At 40.3% G+C, this 13,170-nt stretch overlaps 1 protein-coding gene and 1 long non-coding RNA gene across 2 annotated transcripts in view; both read right to left on the bottom strand.

Annotated features, from left to right (window-relative positions):
- The window catches only part of LOC143736164 (CD276 antigen homolog), a 686,062-nt gene that overhangs the window by 47,447 nt on the left and 625,445 nt on the right, over positions 1–13,170 (bottom strand). The window lies entirely within an intron of this gene.
- LOC143735625 (uncharacterized) lies at positions 4,992–8,365 on the bottom strand. Its single transcript, XR_013203261.1, has 5 exons — positions 8,245–8,365; positions 7,765–8,033; positions 6,110–6,150; positions 5,683–6,036; positions 4,992–5,575 (listed from the first exon to the last, which is right to left on the bottom strand). It is a non-coding gene; the product is annotated as an uncharacterized LOC143735625 (long non-coding RNA).

Raw genomic sequence — 13,170 nt, 5'->3', positions numbered from 1 at the left:
TGGGGCTGTTGCATATGCGCCCTCTTCAAATCTGGTTGAAGCTCCGAGTCCCTCGGGGGGCGTGGTCGTCCGGACTCGGGCGCATCACGGTCACCCGCAGCTGCATTCGCACTTTGGTACCGTGGAAAAAACCAGCGTTATTCAGTTCAGGGGTTCCGATGGGCACCGTAGCGCATCGCACCGCAGTCTTGACGGATGCATCAACCTCAGTCTGGGGAGCAGTGTGCATGGACTCGACTGCCTCAGGCTTATGGACGGAGTCGCAGCGAACGTGGCATATAAACCGCTTGGAATTGATGGCGGTATCCTTAGCCCTCGAAGCCTTCCGGTCACAGTTAGAGCGTCAGCATGTACTGATTCGGACCGACAACACGTCGGTGGTCTCATACTTAAATCGCCAGGGAGGCGTGCGCTCCAGACTCCTATTCGAGCAGGCGGCGCGTCTCCTGCTGTGGGCAGACCGGCACTTTCTATCCGTGAGAGCAGCGCATATTCCCGGTGTTTTGAATCGCGGGGCGGATATGCTCTCGAGGAATGGGATTCCTCATGGAGAGTGGAGGCTTCACCCGGGATCGGTGCAGATGATCTGGGATCGGTTCGGGAGGGCGGAGGTCGATCTGTTCGCCTCGAGCGAGAACGCGCACTGCCAGGCGTTCTTCTCGCTGTCTCGTTCCCCCTTGGGACGGACGAACGACGCCTTGACTTCGCGCTGGCCGAGAGCCAGACTTTACGCCTTTCCTCCGGTGAAGATTCTGCCCACAGTGTTATGCAAAATCAGGGAGGAGAAAGCGTCTGTGATTCTCGTAGCCCCGAACTGGCCGAATCAGCCCTGGTTCGCGGACATGATGGAATTACTGGTGGACTCCCCGTGGGAAATTCCGCTCAGGGGAGACCTGTTATCGCAGGCGAACGGCACGGTATGGCACCCCAACCCCGGGCTGTGGAACCTTCATGTATGGCCGCTGCGGGGACTCTGAATGAGCGGGACGCTCTGCACTCTCGAGCGATGAGCACTATCGCTGAGGCGCGCGCCCCATCCACTAGGCGTTTATACAGATTGAAATGGGAAGTTTTCTCTAAATGGTGCCAGGATATCAGTATTGACCCGGGTAATTGCGCCATGTCGGATATTCTACGCTTCCTTCAGCACAGGATGGATAATGGGAGTTTACCGTCCACTCTGAAGGTGTATGTGGCTGCTATTTCTGCGTTTCGGCCCCCGATCGAAGGACAGTCGATCGGTAAACATGCATTGGTGATCAGTTTTCTCAGGGGAGCTAGGAGATTATGTCCGTCACGGCCGCCTTCTGTGCCGCCGTGGGATTTAGCCCTAGTGTTGAGGGCTCTGTCTCTTCCACCGTTTGAGCCACTGGCTTCGATTGCGCTCAAGGAGATTTCCCTGAAAACTGCTTTGCTTCTCGCGCTTGCTTCAGCGAAACGTGTGGGGGACCTGCAAGCGTTCTCGGTTCACGAGGACTGCATTCGTTTTGGACCAGGAGATTGTAATGTCACTCTTCGGCCAAGACAGGGGTACGTTCCGAAGTCACTCAATACTCCGTTCAAAGCGCAGGTTGTTTTACTGCCTGCATTGTCTTTTGAGTTATCAGTCTCGCGTGATACCGATGCTCAGAGCGCTGTTTGCCCAGTCAGGGCTTTACGGATGTATATGACTCGCTCAGCCGCTTTTCGTCAATCGGATCAGCTATTTGTATGCTTTGGCGGTTGCAACAAGGGACGTGGAGTTTCGAAACAGAGGCTTGCTCACTGGATTGTGGATGCCATTGCCTTGGCTTATGATTGCCAGGGGGTGGTCTGTCCCCTCAACATTAAGGCTCATTCGACGAGGGCGATCGCCTCTTCGTGGGCCTGGTCCAGAGGTATGTCTATAAGGGACTTGTGTCTCGCTGCTGGCTGGTCTTCTCAGAATACATTCGCCAGATTTTATAAGTTGGATGTACCTTCTGTTGCGTCTCAAGTGCTTTCGGTGAGCTAAGCCTTCAGGTTGTGCATGAATGCTTGATTTATGTATTATGCTTATGCAACAGTCGCCGCTTCGCTGCTGACGTGTATTCACTTGTTATTATTACTTGTGTTGTTCTGCCCTGAATGATTCAGTGCAAGACTTCCCTCTATTCATTTGCTTGGGAATATGCAAATTTTGATGAGGTTTAGAAAGCGCGCTATTGGCTCGCTTCGCCCTATCAGGGGCTCGTATTTCTAGTAGCGCAGCTATTGGATGAGGGTTCTGTCATTCTCGAGTGGGTGGGTTCTCTGCTCCACGGCGGGATTTGACACAGTTCCCATACTACGTCATCGACGTAAATGTCGAAGTGACCGCCTTGAAAGGGAACGTCTCCGGTTACTTTCGTAACCTCGGTTCCCTGAAAGGCAGGGAACGAGACATTTACGTCGAACGCCGTGTCGCTTGTTCATTCGAGCGTTCAGTCGTATTCTGATGCAATTGACGTGCGTATGCAATTATACTGCCAGCAGGCGTGTCAGTATTTGCATATTTTGCGTCAATTGGCCAGCTGTCTCCAGCTGGCGTTAGCCCATAAGATTTCAGCAGAAGTGAAGAAGGGGAGGAGTTCCCATACTACGTCATCGACGTAAATGTCTCGTTCCCTGCCTTTCAGGGAACCGAGGTTACGAAAGTAACCGGAGACGTTTCATATTCTTACCATTTTATTCATTTTTTTTTTTCTGGGCGGGGGGGATTATTCAATAAACCTCAGGGCTTATTATAACGTTCCTATGGTTGTCAACCTGTTTTTTTTCTATTCTGAAACACATGGGAATATATGTTTATTAATTGGAGGCACCGCACTATATAACAAATTATTCTTGTAGCTATCTATCCATTCTTCAGGGGAAGTACCAGACATTACACTTTACTATTGCTGGGATACCAGGGCTCCTTTGATATACGAGTGTACCCGTATTAGGGCTGGGACGGTTACCGCATTACCGCAATACCGCGGTCACGTGACTCCAACCGCGGGTCTGAGCTCGTCACCGTCATCACCGCAAAAAAAACAAAAAAACATTGGCCTGCACATGTGTGCACGTTGTGTCTAATGACATGGATTATGTCTAATGATATTGTGTCTTACATGGATTCAAGGTTTTCTAAACAAAACTTAAAGGGGGTCGCACACCGGACAAGAAGCGCAGCGCCATGTCTTTAAAATTCGAACACATTATTCTCTATGAGTGTACACACACCGGCGGCGGCATTCAGCGTCTGTCCGCGGCGCTCAGCTACGGCTCAGGACCTTGTTCAAAACCCTGCCACGCCACAGAGTGCCATTTATATAGTTTTATATTAAATTTACATTTATTTGTCGCAAATCGTCATTAATTTACTGATTTCACCCTGTGCTGCAATGTACATTTAGTTTTACATTCATTTACAGAAATCAGCTGCTTGAATGAAAATTGCTGATGTTATTTCATATTTAACGGCTCTGATTTTCAGGTGATATTCTCAATTCATTCAGTTAACGGATGCTCTGAGGTAAAGTGTGCAGACGGCAGACTTAGCAACGATTGTATTTAATTGTACAGTACAATCATAACATAGTACAGACATTATCTTAATTCCATAATGTCCTTAAACATAACAATATTGCTGGCCACCCCCGGAGCAAATCCGACCTTTCGCGAGTTGGGGAGCGCAATGTTCCATGACAAATAATAACATTCCATTCGTATTAGAGATGCGCGGATGGGCTATTATTATTTCATTCGCAACCGCATCACAAAACTCATCATCTGTCCGCCTGACTCCGCCATCCACCCGCACCAACGTTTTTTGATCAATTTTCGAAACCGCATCCGCGGCGCTGACTGTTTTAAGGTCATATGTGCAATGCGAGGCGCTGCTGCCACGAGGCTAGAAAGCTCTTGGCTGTTCTAGAAAGAACACTGATCCAATGCAGCAAAGATATTTAAAGGCTAAAGTCCCTAGTATATTGGCTATGTTGCGTCCCCATATCAGCAGTGAACTCCGTCTCCGATCGGCGCACAGGGATAAATATAAATAAGTAAAGCCTATAACGCACATCGGCAAACCTGACCTTACCTGACTAGGCTACTGTAGCCTAAAATTGTATCATTTCGTTTTGAATTTTGTTTAAAAGTAGACATTTAGGCCTAGCCTACGCCGAGTTTCGGTTCATTTATGAGACGAGCTCCAGTTCACGCGCAAGAGATCGCACCGGCGCTTTCACGTCCTCCTGATTATATGTCTGCTATATTTGCTTCTTATTTATTAATTCCAGGCAATCAGTTAATGAAACAGTGATTAAAATTAAGGTACAATTTATACAAAACGAAATTTAATTTAAAGAAAGGCTTTCTACCAAACAAAACTTAATAAAGTGGTCAAAATTGTGTCTGACCCATCTTATGATCCTATCTTACTCATGCTGTTCACTTTTCATATAATCGACATAGATTAAATAAAAAATAACACTATATTATGTAAACATAAATATGGAGTATAATATTTGTAATTCAGACATGTTGCAAAAGGTGTTCATCTTTCATTTCCAATGTTAACATCATAATGTATATTCTCCTGAAAATGATGAATTCAATGCGAATGTATCTGAGAATATTCTTAAATAAGGAAATCTATTCAGTGATTGGTTCATGCCAAATTACTGCTTGATGAAAATGTGACGTTTTCGAATTGTGCTCGTTTTTTTCGGATGTAGGTGACAATATTTAACAAAGGGAGGGGGGGGGGGGGTGGGTTGTATTTAAAGCGGTTTACCGCCATACCGCGGGAAAATCTTGCTTTTCATCCGCGGTTTAGAAAAAATCCATACCGCCCCAGCCCTAACCCGTATTACATTATACTTCACCTTTATGATATTGTCACTGCTAAAACACTGCTGTTGTGTTTATTATTCCATTCCAAATGGACAACATTGTCGTCATACGTGGAAAAAAACAAAGGAAAAACGTTTCTGTTTTTAGTCCAGTTTGTTATAGGGTTAATATTATACAGTTTTATTTGCACACATTGACAGAAATGACAAGGACACTGAAATTTGAAGTCTCGGAAGTCTCATCCATTTACAAACATTGATGAACGCCAAGTTGTGCATGATTAAAATTAATGGAATCTGTATTATAATTTGTAGGTTAAACTGCTCTGAGAATAGTGGAAACACTAAAATAAAGATTATATTTTAAAAGGGAAGTTTATAACTTACATAAAATGTAGAGGGAGTCACATGAGAGGAGGCAGTGCCTTTAACATTCACTTCATTCCCCTTAAACACTATCAGTTCAGTTCTGATCAGAATCAGATTAAAATATAGAGGACCAACATGCTACTTTCTGGAATGTAAAAGGTACTCAGGATGACAATACTTAATGTGCAGATACTTGAAAAATGTTTTTTAAGTACAGTAACTGAGCTAAACTATTTCCAACATGGGCTGATTGAAGAGATCTGAACTCTACACTAAAAATTTAAAGATAAAGGAACAACTGATAAACAAAGACACAATAATCAGTTCTCGATGTAGTCCTCCATTGTTCCCTCCTCCTACTGGTCCATCTGTGAGACAAAACAACAATGGTAAAGTGTGTAAAATTAGTTTGACCAGTCACTAACATAATTCATAATTTCAGATTTTCCAATGAAAATCTTCAGATTATACACACCTTCGAGCTGAAGCTTTATGTTAGTTTCATTTTGATATCGCCCTGTGATGGTAGTGATGCTACATGTGTACTTCTTTTCATCAGTTTTTTGAAGACCATTGACTTTGATTGAGAAATTGCCTTTCTTTTGCTCATCAGGGAATGTTTCAACTCTGTTCTTGTACTCTGGAGCTTGCTCTTCAACTGAATTGTAGCTCCCAATTATGTCAAACACATGCTTGCCTTCATCGTCTCTCCAGTGTACATGAAACTCTTCAATTCTGCCTTTAAGCTCACTTAGAGGGATAGAGCATGACAAGAGAGCCGAGTCTCCAATAAAGCCCCGAACTGTGACCACTGAAGAAGAGAAGGAACCTAAAAAGAGCAAACACACTGTTTGCATGTGGCATGTGGCATGACGTTTTATTTAAAATGTTACATCTCTCACCTGTGATATACAGCAGAAACACGGAAAAAATGATGTGCCACCTATAGAAACAGAAGATAAAAAGATATCAACAGCTTGCTAACCTATACTTTTTGCCTTCATATTTGAGAGATATCTTCTCCCACACATATGCACAGTCATCGTAAAGGAACTGGATCTACCTGCATAGTCACTGTGAATTATTTTCTTCTCGCCATTCAGCAACATTCATCTGTGACATTCTGAATATTGTATATTTCTTTGTATTTTGATCACAATTTGATTAACATCACCTTATTTTCATTCACAGCACTAAATGTTGATTAACAGCATATAGCTTGTCCGTCATTTGAGTAAAGCACGGGAACAAACATGGACCCAATATGAGCTTTTTACTTAAAATGTACAAAACAATCAGAAATTAATTCATAAAAGCATCTGTCTTATAATTTGTTTTGCCAAATATCAGTATATACTAGGAAAAACACCAAAAAGTAGCAATTTATTTGATCCAAACCCCTAATTATATGCCGTTCTCTCTCTCTGGCCTACCTTTTCCAGCCAGACCAAACAACCGTACATTCAAGCCTCCTAATCAATACATTTTCTTAAAACTGCAGAAAGAACATGCACTGAATATACTAATCTCATATGTATCCGTAATGAATATAATTTGTGATATTTATGTGCAATAAATTACATTTTTAAAAACATTGCAGCTGTTAGCATCCATGCTACGATTAACGATAGCATTCGTCTTGATTATCTGAATTTTATTTTTTTTGTCTCAAATTGTACTTAAACATACCTGTGTCCCATGGTGTATGATAACCGCTCAAATTAAAATGTATTGCAATTTAACAATCCAAAAATGAAGTCAATTTCTTATTGAGAACAAGCCACATTGTCAACGAGAAAGAAAGATGGCGCATGCGCATGCACATGCGTATATGCAATGTGACATTTTTCAGTGGCATGAGGATAAATGTATCCGCTAATTTAATATTTTTTGACTAGATAGAAATATGTTTGATTTACCATTAATAGCCTATTGTTTTTTTTTTATATTGTGTTTATGTCATGTTCCCTTTTCATCTACACAATGCTTCCCAAAAGTTATTCGAGCCCAAGAGGTCACTTATATCTCTTTTCCACCAATGATAACCACGTGCTGGTTCTGGGCTGGTACTTATGCCAGTTCGGTGCTGGTTCTTTTCGCCAATTATCTAAGAACCAGCTCATTTCCCACAGACTGTAGAGCCAGAGTAGGGCTACCTCCGTTGTCAACGCGTCATGACAACCATAACAGCAATGGAGAACTACTGTACATAATCAAGTTATGAAATGAACGTTGCGTGTTTAACATATGGTAACCAGACGTCCCGGTTTTGCTGAGCTGGAACCTGTTTTCTTGGCCCAGAGCCAGGTTTATTTGTGTGGAAAAGCAAAGAACCGATTTGAAACTAGGCTCTGGCTCCGAACCAGCACCAGCACTGCCTTGGTGGAAAAGGTATTAGAGTAACTCTATTTTTTCTTACTATATCTTTTACATATTTTATTTATTTATTTATTATAAACATCACTGCTCACAGAATCCACCAATCTTACCTGATTAGTTTTTTCATGGCTTATTACTTATTAGTGAATAAGACTCTCAAATATAATACAAGACACACCTTTGATGAAGAACAGTGCTCGATTGCTGAAGATGGAATAAATCCTTCTTGGTTCTTGAGTTGACTTTGAAGGGGAAATATTGTTTGTTTTAGAGTAAGTTTAGGCTGAATTTGTAATCAGTGTCATGTAGTTCTTTTCCACAGGCGAAATATTGCCTTAAAATAACACATTCTTTCTTTTGGCCATTGTGTCTTCCAGTAAAAAAAAGAAAACATCACAAGAAATTCCATTTCGGGAGTGTCTTGTTCTTCAAGTTCCTCATAGTGACCTGCAAAGATTGAAAAATAGTGAAGAGGATTATTATTTTTTTAATTAAAGAACTTAAAAATACACAGTTTTCTTTTTCTTTTCTTTTTCTTTTTTTTGATTGATTGATTTTTCCTATTAAAAAAATATTATCTTCAGATAAATACAGAAGACATCAAAATAAATGAATTGCTGGACTCTGCCAAGAAAATGAAAGATGAGACGTGACTTACTGTAAGGTAATTTACTTCTTGCCTTTGCCACAGTCTAAAAAGTTCAGCCTGACAGTGATTTGCCTCTTTTCTCATCTTCTCTCGGTTAAAGAGGTGTTTACTCTTGCCAGAGACTGTAACTACAGGTGATGAGGAAACAGAGCTGAAATATGGTTGTAAAAGGAGGAGGAGCAGATTCCACCTGACGACAGCTAATTAAAAACTATTTCAGGATCGACAAGCAATACCAGTTTACAAGACACTGATTCTTGTTTCTAAAATCACAAGTTCTTGGAAGGATACTGTGTGGTCTGTCACTGGTATTGTTTTTAAAAATGTAACCCAAATAAGAACAGTTCATCTTAAATACCAGGAAGCATATGAAAGAGGGACACCTGCATAACCTTTAATTTAAGAATAAGCTTTAAATCAATTTGTGCAATTAGCCCAAAGGAAAATATTTTCAAAACACAGAAACTTAGATAAGATTGCTCAGAATAAGTCAAAGCTGGACACTCAAATGCAGCTCAGAAACTGCCTAAAACATGACATAAAATGTAAAGATGTAAAAGGTCAATGACAAAAAGATGCAAAACAAGGAAATGCAAAACATGGAAATGCAAAACATGGAAATGCAAATTGTAGCACGTCAATCAACCTGGACGTGGTTTAATCAAACCAGGCTTCCTCTTCATACTATTTTAAAATGTTTAAAGGCCCACTGAAGTGGGCAGCATGTTTCAATGTTTATATCACAGCCCGGTCAGAGCCGTTGAGCTTGATAAAGCTAAATATTCCTCCTTATTTATAAGACATAAATGTAACACAGCAAATAACATCATTGCAAAATTATGCATAACAAACAATAGTAGAAATATATGTAATTCATAAAAATAAACGAGAGCCTCATTCTGCATTATCCAGTTAAACCAAACGCTGATGCGAGGGATAGTATTTAAAGGGATAGTTCAACCAAAAATGACATTTCTCTTAAAAAATGTAGTTTTAGACTTCTAATTCATGACTGTTTTTTTTTTTTTTTTGCTCTACCCTCTGCGCTTCTGTGTTCGTCATTACTTTGTGCGTCAGGGCAAGTGCTATTCTTTCACCGTAAATCGATGCGTACGGCCATCTGTCGGAAGCTAGTTATTTTAGTCGGTAACACTTTAGAATACGGCTCCTTCGTTAATGAATAACTGCACAGGAACAAATGAGTAACACAATATTAACAATCTAGTAACTAATATTAACTAACAAGAAATTCTGATTAACGAATTAGTAAGTAATAGCACACAGATGAAAGTGGTAGTTCACTATTAACTAATCAATAACTACTATGTTTTAATGCTTCCCAGAGAACTACTGTAAGAATCATGGTAACTTATCTAGTAATGACTCAAGTGTTACTAAATACTTCTAAAGGAATTACCAATTATTTGGATCCGTATTCTAAAGTGTAGATCATGGTAACTAATTAGCAATGACTAAAGTGTTACTACATACTTCTATGGGAATTACTAATTATTTTAAGCTTTTGAGGTTTTTGGTGAAGTTTTAAATAGTAATTCCCATAGAAGTATGTAGTAACACTTTAGTCATTGCTAATTAGTTACCATGATCTTCACTTTAGAATACGGATCCAAATAATTGGTAATTCCTTTAGAAGTATGTAGTAACACTTGAGTCATTACCAGTTAGTTACCATGATTCTTAGAGTAGTTACTAATGAAAAGCCAATCCTAATGTGTAGAATCTTCTAATCCTTCACAAGATATTTGCACACACATATATGAGCTTGGAGACATACATAAAAAGATATTTGTTTGTGAGGAAGGTTAAATAATAAAATCACTGTATGAAAGTGAAAAGTGAAAAGTGAAAGTGACACGTGATTGCCAAGTATGGTAACCCATACTTGGAATTTGACCTCTGCATTTAACCCATCCAAGTAAGTGAGCATTAGGAGCAGAGTAGTGAGTAGTGAACACACACACACTGCAAACGTGGATACACACACCCGGAGCAGCAGGCAGCCTTGAGTAGCGCCCAGGGAGCGATTGGGGGTTAGGTGCCTTGCTCAAGGACACCTCAGTCATATTCCTGTCGGTACTGGAATCGAACCAGCAACCTTTGGGTCACCAGTCCAACTCTGTTACCATCAGGCAATGACTGCCCCCACTCAAGATCTCCTGTTACAGTAGCAGTATATATGGTATTTGGATGGCTGATAACTCAATATGTTCCAGTCCTCACCATGACTCTAGTGATTCAATGCCAGTCCAGAGGAATGCCGGAAAATTGGCCACAGGACAAGTAAGGTCCTGACAACTGCATTTAAAAATCCATCTCCTTACAATTGTTCAGTTGATAAATAGTTCTCTAGGAGAGAGCATAGGCTAATTATTTCCCAAATCATAAGTCTGCTATGCTATTACATATTGATAAACCTTGTGTATTCGTTTACAGTAGCAGTTAAAATGTTAATGTAGTGCTAGTCATTTATCCTGCGTTAGTTATTGATTAGTTTTGCATGAATTATGAAACTTTTTCAGTAGTTCTCTGGGAAGCATTAAAACATAGTAGTTATTGATTAGTTAATAGTGAACTACCACTTTCATCTGTGTGCTATTACTTACTAATTCATTAATCAGAATTTCTTGTTAATAGTAGTTTCAAGATTGTTAATATTGTGTTACTCATTTGTTCCTGTGTAGTTATTCATTAACGAAGGAACCGTATTCTAAAGTGTTACCTTTTAGTCTATACAATTTTAAATATGGATCTTTTTCTTACACAAACGCATCGCTTCAGAAGGCCTTTATTAACTCCCCTGGAGCTGTGTGAAGCACTTTTGATGGACTTAAACATAAATGGCCATTCACTGCCATTATAAAGCTTGGAAGAGCCAGGACATTTTTTATATAACTCTGATTGTATTTGTCTGTAAGAAGAATGTCATATACACATAGGATGGTTTGAGGGAAAGTAAATCATGGGCTAATTTTAATTTTTGGGTGAACAATCCCTATAAAAGAGCCTAAGATGCTAATCTTAAATGTAATCGTATTATCCTCAATGTAAATTATTCCAAAGTTTAGGAGCCGCCACTGCAAATACCCGATCACCACTCAATTTTAATCTGGTCCTAGGAACATCTAGGAAAATCCTCTGACTTAATGACCTTAGAGTCCTTGGTGGTTTATGTATATGAAGAAGATGCTCCAAATATGGAGGTGCCAAGTTGTGTAACGCTTTATAAACTAGAATCAATAATTTAAAATCAATTCTATATTCAATTGGCAACCAGTGACGTGAGGCTAAAATAGGTGTTGCATGCTGTCTCGCATGTACCTGTTAAAAGTGTTGCAGCAGCGTTCTGGACCAATTGAAGATGATTTAACAGAGATTGGCTCACACCCACATGCAGAGAATTACAATAATCCAGTCTAACAGAGATGAAAGCATGAATAATCTTCTCAAAATTAGATGACAAAAATGGTTTAACCTTTGCTATAAACACACAAGAATTGTGCGTTTTTTGCTCAACCCCAAAAAGTGTCCATTTTAACATGCTATAAAAAATTATCTTTGGGGTATTTTGAGCTAAACCTTCACATACACACTCTTGGGACATCAGAGACTTTTTTTACATCTTGTAAAAAGGGGCATAATAGGTCCGCTTTAACCAGCAGGTGTGCTTAGTGTGCGGAGTTTAAACTCTTCGAAACAGGGAATCATTTGTGAATCATCGTTACTCAGTTGATTCAAAGTCCCGAAAAGTGTTGCTTCTCCATTCACAATAGAGTAGTGCAGGTATGACATCACTTTTGTAGGCCAAAACGTGGAGGAGAGTTAGCATTTGATCACGTCCGGTTCAATCGTCCTGTAAGGCGGGTGCCAGCAAGTCTGGGTTACCCCTCGAGAAAACAAAAATTCCCATGATTGCGCACACGTTCTAGCATTGCTAACTTGACATCGCAGCATGTTCATTATCAAAATAAAATAGTCAACCAAACATATAGAAAGTTAACCAAACCATGTCCATGCTACAGAGGTAGCCCCTCGTTTAGCAACGAGGTCCTCGGTTTGTCCTAACTGGTCCTTCTCCTGCTCGGAGCCACCCGGTTCTGTCTCCCCTTCACTTCATGCGTTTCTGCCTGCATCCCTATGGTGGGGTGTAAGATTGCAGTCATCCAAATGATGAAAAGGTTTTGCCATAAACAATGTATTTTGCGACACCTTAAAATAAACGATAGAGCATAATCTGAAATGACTCTTAGTTCGGTTGTTTCCAAGCGGAGGGCGATAGTTTAGCAATAAAGTAATTTGCAGGTCGTGTCAAAAAGTTGTTGGTCTAGATAAATAGCTATATTCCGTACGATAATTTTGGGCTTCTGGTACGATACTTGGACATTCCCAATCTGGCAACACTGATTCTCAGAAGCTTCACGAAGCCTGTTTCGGAAAACTCCTCGACCCCTAGTGAAAAGTGTTTTTGGAGATCCCAAACACGGTATTTGGTGGACGAATTGTGCTACTGCATGGGTTAGGAAAGTTTCGTTGAAGGCTAGATTTTACTGAAGAAAGAGAGAGAAGTGTGCCATGCAGGTTCAGTTCCTGTGGTAAAATAAAATGGAAATGGCACATTATCAAGTCACCACAGCTTAAAGGCCATTGATTTGTGTACAGCAGTCTACTGAGTTGTGTACACAAAAATATTAATGTACTTTTCAAGATAATGCTAATCAAAATCAGAATATGTCTAATTCAATTTCATTTAATTTAGATAGCCTATTTATTGGGGAAATTACTTTTAAATAAATATCCTAGGTCTTTGGTCAGTGGTCTTTTATTCAATTTTACAGCCTTTGTGTTTGCACACCAATATTAATGTTTAGATCAAACTTCAGGCAAAATTTGAAAAGAGTTTTGGTTCTGTTCAGTAAT

Source organism: Siphateles boraxobius, unplaced genomic scaffold (assembly GCF_051911475.1).
Source record: "Siphateles boraxobius isolate OS27281-9 unplaced genomic scaffold, OSU_SipBor_1 13, whole genome shotgun sequence".
NCBI lineage: Eukaryota > Metazoa > Chordata > Actinopteri > Cypriniformes > Leuciscidae > Siphateles > Siphateles boraxobius.
The sequence above is the reverse complement of the archived record's forward strand: the minus strand, read 5'-3'. Positions and strand labels throughout refer to the sequence as shown.